A 17,932-nucleotide genomic window follows, 5' to 3' on the forward strand; every position below is an offset into this window, starting at 1 on the left:
CAGCCTGCGACACGCACAAAAATGACAGGGAGCAGCCTGAAAGCAGTGCGCCTGGTGACTCGCACCTAAACTCGGGGGTAGAGGAGGATCAGGGATAGCAAATCGATTCAGCGCTCGCCATCCCCCGACCACCAAAGTCATTTTGGCAGCAGTAAAAGGAAATTCTATTACCAGTGACAAGTTTGTTTCATTTGCTCTATTGCTTTCATAGCCCAGACATTGAAATGTTGATGGTTTTTCAAATAAAATCATTTTATGTCAAGGCCACAGTGCTATATTATCTGCAGACCTGTCTAAATTGCTGTCTTCTTCTTATAGAGGTTTTGACACTAAAAATGCCACGGTCTGATTGATATCTCCCAGGATCTCCCCCGGTTGAGTTATAACCTCCGGACTAATAAATATCTGATCCCACGTGACCAGAAGCAAAGAACAGACTGGAAGGTCAATGTACACTCGCACTCAAAAGTTTGGTCATAACCAACTTGTTATCGATTACATTTTAGAATGAAGTGAGTGAAGTCATCAAATGATTACATTCTCAACCAACTTGAAATATAAACTACCTAAATACTGTTTAAAAAGCCATTCATGTGTGCAGGACACGTGTTGACTTTTTCCTCCATTAACCAGTCCATTTAATCAACAAAAAAAAAAAAAAAGATAAAATAAAATACAATAAAGCCTAATTTATATGTATCTGCACAAATAAGTATTTAGTATTTACGCATAAATCTTCATATCAAACAAAAAAAAATTGGTTCTTCAGTGGTTCTTTGTGGTAGTTGACATGCTATATAGCACTGCTAAGTGGTTCTTTGGCTCGTAATCATATACCCCTTTTCCACCAAGGCAGTTCCAGTGCTGGTTCGGAGTCAGAGCCTAGTTTCAAACCGGTTCTTTGTTTTTCGACATCCAAAGCACCAGCTCCGAACCAGGAAAAGCGGTTCGTAAGTAGCACCACAACATTGCTGGGCTAGAAGGAAGAACCGCTTGCGTCAGGGGCTGGGTTACCGTGACCAACAAGACGAACAGAAACTTGGACCGCCATATTTGAAATAACAGCTAAACGCTAACACATTTGATTCGCGGTGTTTGGATGCCGATGTAGGTTCGCAAAGCCATGAACATCAATAGCAACGCCACGTCCCCCATTGCTGATAGTTTGTTTAGGCTTGTTCGGGATAGATCGGCGCTGTGCGGACTGTTCGGTGCGAGGCATATCGGGGTGCTGCGGGAGCGACTGGAAAGCAGACGGCTCTTTATGCTTTTGGATCGCTCTCGCGGTGCTTTAGTGTGTTGTGTGCCGATCGATCGATCTGCGTGGCGCTGATGCTTTGTACAGATGCCTGTTGTGCCGCGCTAGTGATCCAAAACATGAAACGTATTCAGTGACGTAAGACCTGGCTCTGTATTGGCTCTCTAGCTTGTGGAAAAGCAACCGGTTCTTAAAGGGTTCGCCAGCCGAACCAACTGAGAACCGGCTATAGCACTGGCTCTGAACTAGCACCTGGAACTGCTTTGGTGGAAAAGGGGTAAGAGGAACCAATTTAAGTGCTATATAATGCCTATAAATAACCTGTAATGGTTCTTTGGGGTGGTTAAGGTGCTATATAGCACCATCTTTAAATATATAGGTGCTATGTAACACTTAAAGTGGTTCCCCGATTACGAGCCAAAGAACCACTTTTAGTGCTATTCAGCACCATTTTTTTTTTAGAGTGAATGGTTAATTTATTTATTTTTTTAAATAACACACACAATATAGGTTTCATAAAATAGGAACTAGCCTACTTAAATACTGTTTGGCTTCAGGCATCCCAAATTCATGTCCCGGCTCAAATTCTTGATCCCATGCCCCCTCTCTAATAACCTCAAAAATAAATCTTTAAAAAAAAAAAAAAAAAACTCTGGGCACAGTCAGGCAGAACTCTTTAGTTCAATATATGTATATATGTGTGTGTGTGTGTGTGTGTATATGTATATATGTATATCTTTTCAATACATTTTTGTCCCTTTGGCTCCAAATGCTTGAAATGACCCCCTTTATGAATACTGTGTAAACCCTGATTGAGTTATCTGCTGTTGAAGCCAATCCAGCTCTTTAGAGAAGCACACACAAAGAGAGGACAAAGGCAAAACAAGCCTGGGCAAACAGACATCCAGATTTGAGAATGCTGGGTACATAGGCATGATCCGGCTCTGATCCAGCACCTCAGACTGACGTGATCCCCAGTAATGACAAATCTCTCATTGAGAGGCTGCAGGGCAATAGTGCTCTCTCACACACGCATACATCCTTAAATAAAACTTCATGTTTCAACAGCTCAAGCTGCATGGCCAAATAAAACACCATGTGGCAGTCAACCTTACAGTAGCATGCTGAGATCGCTCACACATGAATGCGCATTGCGCAACACACCATATTACTGCCTTACAGATAAATGTAGGGCAATAATAATATTACTACAGATCTCTATGTCTTTATGTCTATGTCTTTAGTGTTTTCACATTGAAGCTATAACACATCACTGCAGCAGTATTTTAAGACTAAGCAGTTTAAGATTCGTCATCACACAGCCTAATAGTGGGACCATTCACAAAATTGGTGATATGGAAATAAACACATATACATATATATATATATATATATATATGAAGGTAATTTTAACTGCTTGTATGGACCAGGCATTATCATTAAAAGAAACACAATTGTAACAGACCGGGTAGCTATTGAAAATAAGACCTTTCAACATGCCTCGCTCATTAGCGGTGCATAAACTACTTCAGACAATCTCACAGAGTGCAATAAAAAGGCTGTATCCTGCCTCTGGCAACCTTTTTCCACAAAGACACACATCTACGATTAAAACTGAAGTTTTCGCTTGATATTTACGCTGTGGGGTAAAAAGCAAACTCCAGGGATAAGACAATTTGGTGAGACACATTAATTGCACCGATGATTATCAGGCGAGATACTCCTGCTTCATATTTATAGTTGTGTCCACTTTTCATTATGGTGTTCATTACTGGGTATAAATAATGTGCATAAATGTGCCTACACCCTTCCACACACTCCATAATATTGCCAAGCAATATCCATCTTGTCTGAGGTTATCAGACATTACCTTACTGAATTATGTCTATTAGTTGCTTCGCAGCTTGCCTTGCCATCAGCCTCTTTCTGCAGCCATGACAGCATTAACTTTTAGCTTTATTGCATCTTCTTTACCTAACATACACCATTAATCTGCTTAATGACTACCATGACCCCTTTCATCCAATTTCATAAAATAAAACATATTAATAAAACGCATTAAAGCTCCTATTGTACAGGATCTTCTAATAAATCAGAGAGCACTTTTCAAGGAAATGGCTGCACATAAGGACCGCTGGTTACCTTATTTATTTAATGTTAAGAGGGTTTTTGTGCATTTGCACATGAAAATTAAATCTGAGGATATTCAATGTTTTTAAAATGAAATGAATTGCTTTAAAGATTGACAGAAGCCTTTTCACTTGTGACAAAAATATGACTTTTTCTGATGTTGTCCATCAAGACATCCATGTCCTGTTGGACACATAGGCTACACATTTGCTGCAAAAAGTTGACTGAAATGTTTCTTTTATCAAAAAATTTTTTTTTTGAAAACTATTTGTGCACATATAAACTGATCCCATGTACAAATTGCTTTACAAAACATACATATTCTAAAAATGTAGAAAATAGAAATAATGAAGTGTCTGAATCCCTCCACCTCCTGTTGTCTTCTCACTTATTTATTTTTTATTGCATTTCATATTTAATCTATATTATATTTTTTATAATGTTAATCTGCATTTTAATTTTTAACCAAAAGCCCTACTAGGGACAAGTGTTGTAAATTAGCTTCAGCTAAAAACACTATGATGCATACATCAGATGACTGTTTAAGTTTATCTATGTTTTTTGTATCCGTCCCTATTTAAATAAAATATAAATAAATAACATCAAAACCCAAACACATTTGTTTAGAACTATTTTAGACTGTTTTTGCTTGATATGTGCATATTTCTTTTTCATTGGAGAAAGCATTATTATGGATAGAGGACTCATATTTTAGTTGGAAGCAACAAGTTTGGTGAATGTCTTGATAGATTTACAAACTTGCAGCTTTTCGCTTCAGAGGACGTTATTTGATGGACTGGAGTGGTCTGAATTATTGCGATTTTTTTATTTAAATCAGCTGTTTGGACTCTCATTCTGACGGCACCCATTCACTGCAGATGATCTACTGGTGAGCAATATTGTAATGCTAAACTCCTCCAAATCTGTTCACATGAAGAAACAAACTCTTGGATGACCTGATGGTATACATTTTCACCAATGGTTTTAATTTTTGGATGAAAATAAACAGAAAATGGCAGCCCACTGCTCTAGGTGTGTGTTTACAGTGTGAGTGTTTGTTTGTTTGTGTGTGTGTGTGTGTGTGTTCACTACTAACTGCTGTGTGTGTGCACTTGGATGGGTGAAATGCAGAGCACAAATTCCAAATATGGGATACCATACTTGGCCACACATCACATCCATTACTTTCCTTTCCTAAAGTCTCCATTCCAATCACTATAAAATTACCTTGTGGCCTTGCTGTGTGCATAATTATGTGAACTGATTAATAAGAACATGAGAGAACTGAAACCTGCCATATGCACATTTTAAAATACATTTTATGATCTGCAAACCTGGCAAGTGCTGAGATCAGGAGTTATGGTGTTCCCTACCCTGGGTCTAAGTCCTTTGAAATCATCTACAGACAGGAAAGACTAATCCTTTTGATCAGAGCCTGCCTGGCACCTCGTCATAATTTGTCCCGAGGTCCAAAACACTGGGCAAAGACTTAATTAAACTAACATTACACATTGTGCATTCATAAATCTGATGTTTTCAGTGCCAGTGGTTAAGACAAATCCTATTGACAAAATATTTTATAACCATAAAAATCATCCACTCACTCGCACTTTTTACATTCAGTGAAATAATTTAAATTTCAATATAGCCTGAGTCAAAATTAAATAAGGCACTTATCAAACAGCACTGTGCAGGGGCACAGGGAAGGAATCTAAAGCCTGAAATACAGCATTCTGCATCGTGAAACAATCGTGACTATTTCTGTGATTTTGGCTCCTAATCGGTGGTCCTGTGTCATACAATGAGAGAGCTTCAAATATTGTCATGGTCTTGCAACCAAAGATAGTCTACAATTAGGGATGCACAATATACTGGCTATGCTTGCTGCGATAGACGGTGTTGGCGGTGATGCCGGTGTTAAAGGGGGGGGTTCAATGCGGTTTCATGCATTCAGAGTTGTTTACACTGTTAAACAGTTGGATTCTCATGCTAAGCATGGACAAAGTTTCAAAAACAATTTGGACGTATAACAGAGTATTTCTGTGCCAAAAACAAGTTTCGTACAAGTTTCGGAGAGTTTTTCTTCATTCGTGGTCCTTGCTGACGTAAACGACGGTGGAACTCCTTATATGGGCATTTCTCCCGGAAGAACGCGCCCGTGCACGCGTCGACCAGAGCAAGAGAGAGAGTGCGCCCATCAACGCATTTCATCCGGCAGCACTACACGGGACTCGCTCGGGAAGAATGTCTCTAAAGAAGTGTGTTTTTGGTTGTGAGGGAAAGATAAACTTGTTCAGCTTCCCAAAAGAACCCACCGTTACGTGAACAGAGGATGCAGTTTGTTTTTCCGGGCAGCAGTTTCTCAAGTGTTTTGTTGACAAACATTTTATAAACAAGGCCCAGTTCGACGCTGGATTTGCACATCGTTTAATATTGAAAGATGGAGCAGTCCCAGCCATAAAAGATCCCGGTCATGATTCAGAACTGCAGACGGTAAGTGAAACGGCAACAAATGTCTCTGTTTTGTTGGCGATCGGCGCAAGTGCTCATCACTATTTAGCTCCGCCCACACTGCACGCCTCCAGGAGCTCGGCTTTTTCCAGAGAGAATCGTAAAGCTGTATCTTTCTTTTATTAATATGATAAAACTAAAGACTTTTTGGCGATATGAAGGATGCAGTACTACTCTAAAGGTATTCAAGATTAACATGAGATTGGGTGAAACTGTGTGTGTTAGGTCCCCTTTAAGCTGCAACACCAGTTACGTCACTTGCCCACCGCAGCACCGTCATTTAGATTTTTTTTAATAGTACTAAAAATCATTTAGTTCAGTTAGAGAGAAAACACTACAATTAAAACTGAACTCAATGCAGCACATCGAACAAACGACAGTCGCGCATCACAGATCAGATTTCATTTATCACGAGGAGAGTGAGTCCAGCTGACTGACAAGAAGAGTGAGGTGACACAGACAAGATGATGGCAGAAGAGTTTCAAAACTAAATGTAAAAGCGCCTGTTTTAAAACTATTTTGGATTTTGAAAAGCCTGTTGACCTGCCATTTATCTAAGGTGATATTGGAAGGTTTTTTAACATCCGTTTCTCATTTATTTGGTTCCACAGTATTTACTGATTTTTATTTTATTTAAACTGTGTGATTTTTTCCCCCCATTATTTTACATCAAGGTGTATGCAGTCCGTGCCTCCAAACTTTCTTAATCGTTTTGCTAATAAGCGTTCTACATTTTATAATTATTTGTTCCTCAGTCTTTACTAATTTTCAGTTTCGTATACCTATTTAAAATTTGTAAGTTATTTGTTATTTTATAGTAGGCATATAGTATGGTGTATTTTTATTTGATTTGTCAATAAAATGTATATGTTGTATTTTGTTGTTGCTTGAATTGAATTCAAGCAATTGATGCCGAATTGCCGCTAATTTAATGTTGATTAACCGGTAGGGAAATTTCCTCACGCACAACCCTAATACTGGCCACCATATCGGTATCGGCAGATAAATGCTCACTTTTTCTGTTATCGGTATCGGCCCTATAAGAAAATTTGGCCGATATCTTAAAGCCAATAAATAATGCATTATTTCCTTTAGACACTTCAGATGCACGCTGTTCACCATGATGGTTTTGAACTGCTTGAAATATGATTGGAATCACTTCAAAAAGGACAATAGGCTACACTTAACTACAACATGTACAGGGCAAGTCTGTCATAAAGGCTACATAAAATTATAATGTGAACATTACTGTAAATAATGCTGTTGAATCTTTGCGCCCGTGTTTTGTGCGTTGAGCACGCCCACAGCGGCGCTACACCTCCATGACAGTTAAGTTTGCTTGTGCATTTGCAGCCTTTTGTGAAATTGTATGTTATAATATTGTGTAAATATATATTTATTTTATGTATATTTGATTTATCTCATATAGAATGCGTTTGGTTAAGTTAACAGAGCTTTAATAGAGCGCTTCAGTTTACCGGTGATCATATTTAGCTCCGTGTATGCAGCTCAAACAGCAAAACATTAATAACTATGATTGGGAATATATGTATATGTATATAACATTCTAATGAGAACATTATTATAATAAAACATTGTGAATTCTTTGGGTTTATTTGCCGTGTTTCAGCACGTTGTTATGGGAAGAGATCTTCCACAACAGAAGTTACACAATCTGACTATAGCACGCAATAACTGCGTCATAAGTTGCAATATTATGTTTATGTTGTATTAATATCTGATTAATCTCATAGAATGCATTTCCTTGAGTTAAATAAGCTGCCAGCAAAGCACTTCAGTTTACCGTGTTCATTCAACTCTTCAGCTTCAGCGCACGCAGCTTGAACAGCAGTGCACAATATTAATAAACTATGATTCGGACTGTCATATACATAACATTATAAAGAGAAAACTACCATAATAAAAAGTTGTGAATTCTTTGGGGTTTATTTGCTGTGTTTTAGCACGTTGTTACGAGAAGAGCCAAGAGCACGTCCAAGAGTTACACATCTGACTAGCGCATAATTTAGCTCAAGATAACTTATGCATTTCCATCTTATCCTGTGCATATATAAGTTGTTATATGTTTATGTTGTATAAATATCTGATTCTCATATAGCCTAATTAACCCGCTATAACAAGTGCTTCAGTGTACCAGTGTTCATTCAGCTCTTCAGTTACAGCACACGCAGCTCAAACAGCAATGCTGCTATTTAAAACAGTGGTATTAATTTGTTACTTTTTCAAAATTATTGCTGCATTATTAATAATTACCACCACTTTTATTTTTCCCTTAATATTTTCATCAACAATATGGTTTAGTAATTAAATTCATTTTATTATTGTCCGTGCAGAGGCTATTCCGTTTTATTGATCCATGGCGCATGCATTTTGATTCTTTATACATGTAATGATGTCCAATGACTTGTTTGCATTATTTATGCATTAGTTTATTTATTTGTAAGTGTTTTTAAAATAAAATTTGGTAATGGGAGAGTATATAAAAATTTGGATATAGTTTTATCGGCCAACATATCGGTTATTGGCTTTCAAATATAAAGAATTATGGGTTATCGGTATTGGGCAAAATTTTCTTATCGGTGCATCCTTGCCTACAAACATTTTCTGACAGTGTCAGAAATTCAACATGATCATCACACAGTGCATTGCTGCTACGACCTACGTTTACTGACCAGAAAATAAAAATGCGACATGAAATTAACTCGACATGGCGCTAAAACATTAAACTACTTACCTCAAGCTCTTATTCCTTCCTCTTTCACCACTTCCACATTTTTCAGCACACATAATAACTACAACTGCCGAAATATGATTCATCATGCTGTTTTTGTTTAGCACTAGCACATGCTGACGACATTTTAGTCTTCTACAGAAACGTGCGTCACAGAGTACGAGTCAATAGGTGTCAACATCGTACAGTCTACATGCATGTCATACCCAGCTTTATTAGATCTGTGTCGCACAGTGTGATCTGCAGTGATCTTATAGGATAGCTAAAACTGCAGTGTGTAGAAGGCTTTAACAGGGGTCAGGACAAGGGGTGGCCGGCTATGGGATGGGAGCGACAAGGTCTAATACCTAATACCAATACTTCTAACAAAGGCAATGAATCAAAGAACCACCAGCTATTAAAAGCTTTTTCACTTGAAAACCCTCCCAAAAAGACTTAAAATGTAAAAAAAAATAAAAGTCATGTGATAATCTTAATAGACAAATATGGCAAAAAAAACACATGAAAACATACAAATGAAAATCTCTTAAAGAACTAATAATCTTTTAAAAGATCCTCATATCCTATGATTTTATGCTCCATACACACTGCAAAATCATATTCACTAATTTCAAAATAACAGAATCTACCCAAATAGACCCTATTAACATGAGTCAACTCAATTGGCCTCTCATAAATTAACCATACATCAAATACAGCAGTCAATTAGAATACTATGAATATTCAAACTGTACTACCACCCACTCTAATATCTATATTCAAAGGAGTGAGTACCTTTTAAAATTTCACAGGGGATCAGAGGAATTAAATCGCTATGCATTGCATCCAGTTCCAGGCACGTTAGCTGGTGTTGATTTTAATATCAAAGCCTCTTCGCCATCAAGAGCAGTGCTCGAGATCTAATTACCCGGCCATGATAGACGAGAGGCAGAGCGCACCTGCCACACGCCTCTGTTACCCACCCACCTGCTAACGTAAGCCTCTAAGGGACAGTGGATCAGAGCAGAGCTCCTCAACTGGTGGCACAGTGACCTCTTCTGAAAGGGTCACGGACAAACAAATGCAAATAATCAAATGCTACCAATTATATAATTGTGCATAGTTAAAATGAATGAGTTTATCAACTTAAAAGGAAGACGAAAGAGTTTCCCTTATCGATTGATGTGGATGAGAATCTAAAGGCTGAGAGTCCAATCAAACTGATGATATTTTGGCATGAATTCATTTTCTTGGTGAAAAGCTAGCTAAAAGAGACTAAAATGAGACAAGATTCTTAGCATTGCCTCATGTATTAACCTTTGAAAAATAAAAACTATAAACGGTATACAAATGGTATTTATTTAGCTTTGTTTTGTTTTTAAGTGTTTCCACCATTCCTATTGCTATACTATTGGAAAAGGCAAAAATGCTCAAAAAAATGCAATTAATTAATTATTTTAATATAAAATGTATTAATGTTAATAAAAATAATAATTTAAGTGCTTCTGTCATTCCTATCAAATCAATAAATCTAAAAGTGCCAAAGAATTAATAAAACTAATTGCATTAAATATATTTAAAGAAGATTAATTATTAATTGTTTCTGTAAGTGATTTCTGCATTCCTATTACTATTCTATTAATTAAAAAAATATTAATTTTAATATAAATTTCTAAAAATTAATAAAAAACAAGTGACAAGTAAATAATTTATAAGTAAATAAACAATTCCCGAATTCCTTTCACGGTCCTATCAATAATAAATTAATTAATAAGTCTTCAAGTGTTTCCGACATCTTTATAACTACCCTATTAATAAAGTCAAAGTGCCAAAAAACACATTTGGCATTCCTATCAATGAAGGCAAAAATGGCAAATAAATAAATAGTTTTTGAGTGTAATACTTCCATCCTACCGACAAATTAATAAATTAAATCAAAATAACTGTAAATATATATTTTAATACACCACTTATTTTTCTATATTTAACAATTTTGGAACTCTGTTGGGTTACCCAAAGTCGAGTTATCCAAAGAAAAGACATGCTGACTTTGATCGTCCTCTAAGGTCATGTTAAATAGTCCTCCTTAATGAGTGAAGGCGGTTTTTTTTGTTACATATATGATTAACACTAGGGGCTCGATTTGGCTAGGTGTCACAATTTGCCATGGACTAATAATGTATTTGAAGCATGTGGTCACTGCTGATGAGAGGGAGACAGATTAAGCCTGTTAAAATAATTAACATAAAAAAGCAAATGACATTAAAAGCAAAAGACATTCCAGCCCTCCTTTACCCTTGACATTCCCTCAGTGAGGTGCGAGATGAGTTGCAAAAGGATTTAATTTGAGAAATTACAAAACAGCAGGACTCAGGAGCCCCACAGGTAGCGCAGACTGAATCTCTCCCTTGCAAATTTAAAACATAGACGTTGAACAAAGAGGGTGTGAAGCTTGAAGGGATAATTCTGTCTTGCGCTATGCCTACAATGGGATTTGGTTCAACGTTCTATTTGGCCTCCTGTGGAGGGGTTTCGAATGGAAGGACAACACCATGTGCCTTTGCAAAAAATCTGAATCTTATTTCACACAAGGAACGGCCCTCATCAACACATCAAAGACTCCTTACTGCATTAGCATTCGACTGAAGTGAGCTTGAGCTTCTGCTACACTACACAGACCCAAACAAATGATCACCAGCTAATGGCCCCAGCTAGACGGCCAAACACATGAAACCGTGCCGAAAAGCCTCAAGCCAATAGTTCATAAAGCACTGAATGTTCTGATATAAATCTGCCAATTAGGCAGAATCTCACACAGTATTGCCAACAAATCCAAAGGAACGCAACTATTTTATTCTATAACACCTCAAAGAATAATATTTCCATCATGATTTAGTGGCTGACACTTATTTTAAAGAAAAGTCAAGCTGAAGTGCCATTTTTACACACAACTGAGATATTTATTTATGCCATATTCTGACTTAAGTAAATTAGTTTGAAAATAACATTGACACTTTTTGGAAACGTATAAATTCTATACGGGTTTGACAACTGAGACAAATGCAAGTAAGCAAAGCTTGTTTGGAAACAATTGTTATGATTATTGCTATTTAGTTTGATGCTGATAGAGCACAGAAATTAAATACCACACCTTTAAGGAAAATCCAATTACCTTGTTAGAAAAAATAAAATAACCTACTGGAACATACTCTTGACAACCTGATAACTGCATTTAAATTAATTCACATAATAAACACTCAAAACCTTCAAATGGAGAAAATATATTACAAACTGACTTCCAATACTATATATATTTTTTTTTTTTGCTATGCAACACACAGTTTGCTATGCAATCACAATTGTGTTGACATGGGGAAAACTACCTGACCGTATAAAAAAAGGGTAGCATTTTATTTTACGGTCCTGTTCCCCATGTACATTTGATGTACTTATTGAACTAATTACAAAAACAGGGTGATATCTAGGTACTACCCCTGAACCTAACCCTACCCAATGTAGTTACCTTATATTACCAGTACTTTCTTAGGTATGTACACTTTAAGTACACTGTAAGTACAGGTACAATACAACCAAAAAAGTATCTATGAAGTTCACTTACTTTTGAGATTCTCGGACTGATCCATGCAGCACAATCTGGTGTGATGTTTCAGGCATGTGCTGTCTTGGCTCGGTGCACCCATGTCAATACTTTCGCTGTAGCCTGTGAATGTAAAATAAGATTGGCAGGTTAGCATTATTGAGTCTCAGTTCCTACACTAGTCAAATCGATTCCTCCACGTATCTTGTCTAATGACTGAGAAATAAATCGAGCCACAGCTTCTGCCTCCTAATGAGACCGGTAACAAGTGTCAGAAGGATTCAAGAGCCTTATGTTTTATTTGTAGAGAGCACAATAGTAGGCTACTGCTGCACACCTGACCCTATAGTAAACAGAAGGATACACCTGCAGAAATTGGCGCAGAAAGTTTCTTGAGGGGATAGTGCAGAATTTTTTTTTTTCTTCATTTTTTACCGAAATCATATACAAACCATAGACTTATACTCTTATCCCTACCTCCAAATTAATACTTCCTTTAATTCTAAAACAGGATTATTTTAGGGAACAGATTCTAAAACCATAAGGGAAAATATATATATTTCAAATTAGTTAAAATATTAAAAAGACAAACTTATATTATTTCAGCTCACTGACAAAGGCAACATTTCTCATGTACTTTACTAAACAACATTACTAATGAAAAAAAACAACAATAAAAGAAAAATAAAAATTAATGTATATATATATAAAACTCAAAAGGCAAAATAGCACTGTTCTAAAACGAAACATCACAAACATGGGAATAGTTGGGAGGAATTAGGCCTAAAGTTACTCCAGACAAACGCCAACATAAACAACGTCAGTGCTACACCTAAATACAACTATTTCGCATTTCTGAATGATAATAATCAGTTTTGCCAGACGAAATCAGACCTCAAAGTGAAATTTTTCCCAATAAATGAGATTTAACGGACCTTTTTGAATTCAGTAAACTGCTTTTAAAATGTTGAAATATAATCCTTGATAGCACTTTGCTAACAACTTACCTGATGGCAGGTGCAAACCTCGAAAAGTCCCGGATGCAACACTGCGCGTGACCAAATTCGCGAGAACGAATGTGTGTTTTATAGCTTATATAGCATGATACTATTTCTGCACTATGCTAGTATATTACGCTAGTATTTTACTATGCTAGTGTGTTATGCTAAATTGAAGTAAACGAAGGATTCTTTCACTTAAATGATTTGTTCAAAAACACTGATTCATTGCGAATTCAAAGTAACCACATCACGAGCAAATAACATTCGACCGCGAGCTGTCAAAGAAGCAGCTCATTGGTTGGATTCACTTAACGAACACGCCCCCTTCACTCAATGATTGGCTGTAATAAAGACTATAGAATAAAGAGACTTTTAATGAGTCTGAATGAAAAAAAAAAAAAAAAAAAAAAGTCGTGACGTATTGTCAAGTATGGTGACCCATACTCGAAATTGGTGCTCTGCATTTAACCCATCCAAGTGCACACACACAGCAGTGAGTAGTGAACAAATGCACACACACACACACACACACACACCGTGAACACACACCCGGAGCAGTGGGCAGCCATGCTGCAGCGCCCGGGGAGCAGTTGGGGGTTCGGTGCCTTGCTCAAGGGCACCTCAGTCGTGGTATTGAGGGTGGAGAGAGCGCTGGACATTCCCTCCCCTCACCTACAATCCCTGCCGGCCGGGGGCTCGAACTCGCAACCTTTCGATTACGAGTCCGACTCTCTAACCATTAGGCCACGACTTCCCCCAATGAAATTGAGGCTCTTTGAACGAATCAAAACTACGACAGTGCTTGTCGCCACCTACCGGCGTACAGATGTAATATAATCTGCAGAAAGAGTCGCTGAATGAATCTGAATAATCATAATCATAATCATAAGCAAAGGCCACTTATCCCACATATTAAGCAAAGTGTTACATTTTGAGAAAAAAATCAATCAAGGAAGGTCAAGTAGGCTAATCGTTAACTACAGTAACAATATTAAGTGCGTGCGTGCGTGCGTGCGTGTGTGTGTGTGTGTGTTAAATAGGGGGAGCGCGGGGCACAAAGTAACACGGGGTTAGTTGTAACACACGTTTTTTAAATATTTCCACACATGCTATCATAACCAAATTTACATTATTTACTAGTTACCATGGCAACATTATAGAGAGAAAAAAAATGCGTTAAAAGTCTTTTGAAGATATGGCTGAACATTTATTTTACTAATAAAATTATATTTCTGTCTTAAGTAAATTTTTAATCTCAGTTTTTATTACTAATAAAAAACTTTGATATAAAAAAACTGATTGGAGATTAAAATAACATTTTAATCTCCAATCAGTTTTTTTATATCAAAGTTTTTTTTTGCTTTCCCCCCTATATATATATATATATATAAACATTGTATAATCTTCAGATGGTGCTTGTTAAATGTAATCATCATCCTCATTAACTATAATTAAAAGTTATTGTATAATTTATTTATCCAGTGTAATTTTTTTGTTGTTGTTGTTTATTTATTTTGGTGCATGTGTGTAGCTTGCTGGCCTGTTAAGCTGTTAATGTGCAGTTGTGAGCAGGTTTAATCTCTGACTCTGAGAGCACGAGTAGCGCACGACAGACCCCCGGAGACCGATCCTCGTGTATCGATTAACCCGCGCGGTGGATGCGGAGGAGACGATTAACCTCTGCGGGCATCTTACAGTCTGCTTCCCCGCACTGCCAAATGCAACACACCCCTCTCACTCACTCTGCTCTCCATTTGCACTGCGATAATACCAAAATCCTGCTCTCTGCCCCACTCCACCAGTCTGAGCCAAGAAAATCAGCCCATCTTTCCAGCGCAGGTTGATCGATACAGCAGCGCATCTTCTCCATTCTGACCCGCAAACAGGGTTCATAGAGGGCCAGCGGTGAAGAGACTGCAAATAGGTTATCATGCTCAGAATAAAGCTCACTGCTGGATGTGTTTGGCAGGGAATGCTCCTGAAAATATTCCTTAATGAATCATATTCGAATATCTTGAAAGGAGGGATGTTGAAAGCAATCTCCAGGGACAAAATATGTCCACTAACACCGGCATCGATCACATTGAAGATGACACAGCAGTAAGAAAATGAGACAAAACTCAATTCCAGCAGTTCATATTCCATTTTTCTCCCTTGCAGCTGAGGACTAAAAGGGCAATTACCAAGCACTTCAGAAATGCCTCTTTCTTTACAAAGAGATACCCCGGGCTTGTTGTTTTATTCTGTGGGGATTTGTCATATCTGAGACATTTAGCCATTTTCTCAACTGTCAACTCATCCTCTCACTCAGCTCCATCATTCTGTGGAGACATTCATCATATCCTGATATCAGCAGACAGTGTTTTGGTGCGGATCATTTCAGCACTTACTGTTTCTCACAATTTAACCAGTTAAATATATACCATGAGTTCAAAACAGTTGATAAAAAATGGTCCGATGAGGCCTGTTAAATGTAAAAAGAAAAAGTATAGAGTTATATAGCAGCCTTTATACTGGATATCAGCAATAACATAATAATTAGATTGTAATAATAATAATAATAATATTTATTTATTTATTTGAACAGCTTATGTCCTTTTTTTGAAGCATATATTTTATAATAATGCTCATTATATAAAAATATTAGTATTACTACTACTACTAAGTACGTTATATTATTTTTCTTATTTTTTATAATATTATTGCTATTAAAAATTGCATTATTAGATGTAAAAACAACAATACTACTTCTACTAATAATAATAAAAGTAATGTTTATTGTATATGTAATGATGTTTATTTTGAAAGTCGGTGCTTTTTATTGGCAGAATATATTTTATAATATTGCACATTACAGAAAAATAGTACTAATACTGCTACTTAGTACATCAAATTATAATATACTCTTTATTTTTTTATAATATTATTGTTATTAAAAATTACATTATTATTAGACGTAATAACAACAACAGTAAAATTGAAAAATAATGATGATGTTTATTTTGAAGTCAGTGCTTTTTATTTGCAGAATATATTTTATAATATTATCCATTATATTAAAAAAATATTATTAGTAGTAGTATTATTAGTGCTTGTATTAGTATTACTACTTAGTACATAATATTATAAAATACTATTTTTATTATTTTATATAATTATTGTTATTAAAAATTATGATATTAGATGTAACAACAATAACAATAATAGTAATAATAATAATAATAATAATATGTGTTTATTTTGAACAATTGGTGCTTTTTATTTGAAGAATATATATTATAATATTGGCCATAACAAAACAACAACAATAATATATTTAATTTTCTTCTTATTATTATTATTATATTGGTGTTGTATAATATTAACTAATAAATTACGATGTAATAATCTAACATAATATAATATAATATAGGCTTTCATTTGCTGTAATACTAAATGATTTATAGAATCTCGTTTTTCAAGGTGACCTGCTTTCTTTGTGTTAATATGGTAATTCATTAAAAGTCTGATTAAAGCTCTATTCACAGCCCCCCGATAACGGCCTCATAACATACAGATGAAGGGGGAACTGAGAGTGCATTGTATTACCTCGGGGGGTCCCTTTAGACGGGTCATCCGTGTGTCCCTCAGTGTTAACATTTGAAGAAACTTAAAAGGTGAAGATGCTGATGCTCTTCAACTGCAACTTCACACATTTTCCCCAGGAGTCTCTTTTTCAGAAAGCCTTGTGTCGCTTTAGACACCTCTGGACCCTGACTCCATAGGCCCACTTTAATCACAAATCTAACACGTCTGAGCACTACTTCCTGCTCTCAATTGCCCACAAGGACCCACATCCTGATGGGCCGTTTAGTTCAATAAACAATTCAGCAAGATAAAATGATAGTATACCTAACTGAAATACTCTCCTGACCTGTACATTTTAAGCTGATCGTAATAAAGCCCATTACAGTTATCTGATATGTTCCTAATACTTCTTAGCAAGATGACATGCATAAGGAGTCATGTCATTACATGGGAACTTTTGTTTTTCCGCTGATGCCATCAAGAGCGAGGGCTGGCAATGGGAAGCTATATAAGCAGCAGGATTCTTCCCAATCCTGACCACTCTTGATTGACTGTGCTCACCCAGGAACGGTAAGTGGGAAACCAAACATGTTTTGGTTGCTTTTCTAGATGATCAAGCTTGCAAAAATCTTTAGGCTGTGTTTTCATCAATTTAACTTGTACTCTTCATTCATCCACATTTATGCATTCATTCCAGGCAGTACATGTCCACAGCTTCTGCCCATCATGGTCCTGTTGCTCCAGGCAGCAGTAATCCTGCTGCTGGCCTCCCTGCCTGAATCTCTCTCTACTCCGTCTCAGCATCTGTGCGGCTCCAACCTGGTGGACGCGCTTTACCTTGTGTGTGGGCCTAGAGGCTTCTTTTACTCCAGCAGAAGCAGGAGGGACCTGGAGACTTTGCTGGGTGAGGACTTTCTGTAAATGTACATATACGGGTTTTAAATAGTGGAACGCTTCAAACATTAAGTGTTCGCTTTCTCTTCCAGCCTTGCTCTCAAATTTAGCAGATAACGAGGCAGCTGAGGCTGATCCATTAAAACAGAAGGTGATGATGAAGATGAAGAGGGGGATTGTGGAACGGTGCTGCCACAGGCCCTGCACCATCTACCACCTGGAGGACTACTGCAGCTGAACAA

General features: G+C 36.8%; 1 pseudogene across 1 annotated transcript; it reads left to right on the plus strand.

Moving 5' to 3' along the window:
* Positions 1–17,219: 17,219 nt before the first annotated feature.
* Positions 17,220–17,928, plus strand: LOC306853282 (insulin-like; annotated as a pseudogene). The gene is made up of 3 exons: positions 17,220–17,370; positions 17,494–17,700; positions 17,783–17,928. The product of its transcript is annotated as an insulin-like (transcript).
* Positions 17,929–17,932: the final 4 nt, after the last annotated feature.

This window comes from Barbus barbus (assembly GCF_936440315.1).
Source record: "Barbus barbus genome assembly, chromosome: 33".
In the NCBI taxonomy this organism is placed as follows: Eukaryota; Metazoa; Chordata; class Actinopteri; order Cypriniformes; family Cyprinidae; genus Barbus; species Barbus barbus.